General features: G+C 39.0%; 1 pseudogene; it reads left to right on the top strand.

The window, feature by feature from the left end:
- The first annotated feature begins 1815 nt into the window (after positions 1 to 1815).
- On the top strand, positions 1816 to 1934 carry LOC134897091 (5S ribosomal RNA; annotated as a pseudogene).
- The last annotated feature ends 409 nt before the right edge of the window (positions 1935 to 2343 follow it).

Here is a 2343-nt window from a genome sequence, read left to right as displayed (position 1 = left end):
TTTTTTGTTTAAAAGGTAAATATACCTACAGAGGTCTTGCAGAAAAATAATAAATTGTTTAATTGTTTGTATAACAATACCTATGAGAGAGTATTGAAAATGGTGTTACTGCCAGTTAGAAAAATCCTCTGTTTCTGAAAAAAGTCTGATTATGTGCCTGCTGGAGCAGCAAGAAGACAGATTTGAAGATGCACACCTTATCGGGGTATTGCAGGTAATGTTCCTGCGTTACTAATACACACACAAACTTATTTGTATATGAACACCTATGAGAAGGTATTATGGGTGGTGCTCCTGCTTGTTAGGAAAATACTGTGTTCTGAGAAGGGTCTAATTATGAGCCTGCAAACACAGCAAGAAGGTAGATTGTTTTGAATATGCACACCTACAGTGGGGTGTTGCAGCTAATGTTCCTGCTAACCAAAAATAAATGAACCACAAATGGTTAGAGAGTAGATATTAAGTATCACATATTCAAATGTAAGACATAAGAGGTGCCTATTGGAAGGCACACCTGTTGTAGGGAATAAGATATCTATTATTGCAATGACTGTTTGGCAAAAAAATGCCCTAAACAAGATAAAGAAAATATTGGATATCACCCATTCCTGATGTCAGACATGAGAGGTGCCCCTTGAAAAAACGCGTTTCACCCGGTAACGGGCTTGTTCACTTTCATTCTGAGCAGAATGAAAGTGAACAAGCCCGTTACCGGGTGAAACGCGTTTTTTCAAGGGGCACCTCTCATGTCTGACATCAGGAATGGGTGATATCCAATATTTTCTTTATCTTGTTTAGGGCATTTTTTTGCCAAACAGTCATTGCAATAATAGATATCTTATTCCCTACAACAGGTGTGCCTTCCAATAGGCACCTCTTATGTCTTACATTTGAATATGTGATACTTAATATCTACTCTCTAACCATTTGTGGTTCATTTATTTTTGGTTAGCAGGAACATTACCTGCAACACCCCACTGTAGGTGTGCATATTCAAAACAATCTACCTTCTTGCTGTGTTTGCAGGCTCATAATTAGACCCTTCTCAGAACACAGTATTTTCCTAACAAGCAGGAGCACCACCCATAATACCTTCTCATAGGTGTTCATATACAAATAAGTTTGTGTGTGTATTAGTAACGCAGGAACATTACCTGCAATACCCCGATAAGGTGTGCATCTTCAAATCTGTCTTCTTGCTGCTCCAGCAGGCACATAATCAGACTTTTTTCAGAAACAGAGGATTTTTCTAACTGGCAGTAACACCATTTTCAATACTCTCTCATAGGTATTGTTATACAAACAATTAAACAATTTATTATTTTTCTGCAAGACCTCTGTAGGTATATTTACCTTTTAAACAAAAAAATACACACATTTTCTAGGCAAATACCGTGTGCCCACCACTGTTCAAAACAAATTCCTACTTTTCCACTGTCACAAAGGAATATTTAGTGTGTTTATCTCACGGCATCTTATGCTTTTCTTCATTATTATATCATCAGTACGATACTGCTTATCCAAGACGCATATCTAATTGAAATCCGATAGGTGTACGGAGGAAATTGAGAATGTCCATATATGTGTCTTATATAACTGTGTAATTCTTTTCCTTCATTCCCACTTCTCTTCCTTCCGTGAACTCTCATCCACGATTCAGGCGGACTAGTCCACTACGGGACACGTCCCGCCAGTCTAACGTGGACAGCAGATTCACATCTTATTATCTATACATTCTTATAAACATTCTTTTCCCGAGAAGGAATCCATCCTTCCGCTTCGGTGCACTCTCATTGGCGATGTAGGGCAATTTCTCTCTACGACCATACCCCTCCGTTCACGCCCAATCTCGTCCGATCTTGGAAGCTAAACGGAGGTGGGCTGGGTCAGTACCTAGACGGGTGACCACTAGGGAATACCCGGTGAAGTAGGAAGATCTACCAAGGGCAATAACGCCAACAGCAGTATCACTACTTTACTGATTCCAACTAATTTTTCCTAATAAATTTATCAATCTAAGACCGTGGATCACTACTAGATATCAGCATACAGTGTGTGGGCTCTCCCATTCACTAATTCTACCCTATCTAGGGTTGTATCAATACAAACTAAGTTTGTACAGATCCTTGGCAGACGGAGGTTGCTTGTGATGTAGCCACCCTCCATTATGCAATTATCCAGATATAATTAAGGATCTGAACATTCCACACATTATCTTGTAAACATCCATTGGTGTTCCTCCCTGATACCATTTTCATATATGGTCATACGTGCAGCATATATACAGTTTTGGGATTTCTAAGGAGGTGTATAGTACAAGCTTAAGATGTCATTATTATTGTT

This window comes from Pseudophryne corroboree, chromosome 3, assembly GCF_028390025.1.
Source record: "Pseudophryne corroboree isolate aPseCor3 chromosome 3, aPseCor3.hap2, whole genome shotgun sequence".
Taxonomy (NCBI): Eukaryota; Metazoa; Chordata; class Amphibia; order Anura; family Myobatrachidae; genus Pseudophryne; species Pseudophryne corroboree.
The sequence above is the reverse complement of the archived record's forward strand: the minus strand, read 5'-3'. Positions and strand labels throughout refer to the sequence as shown.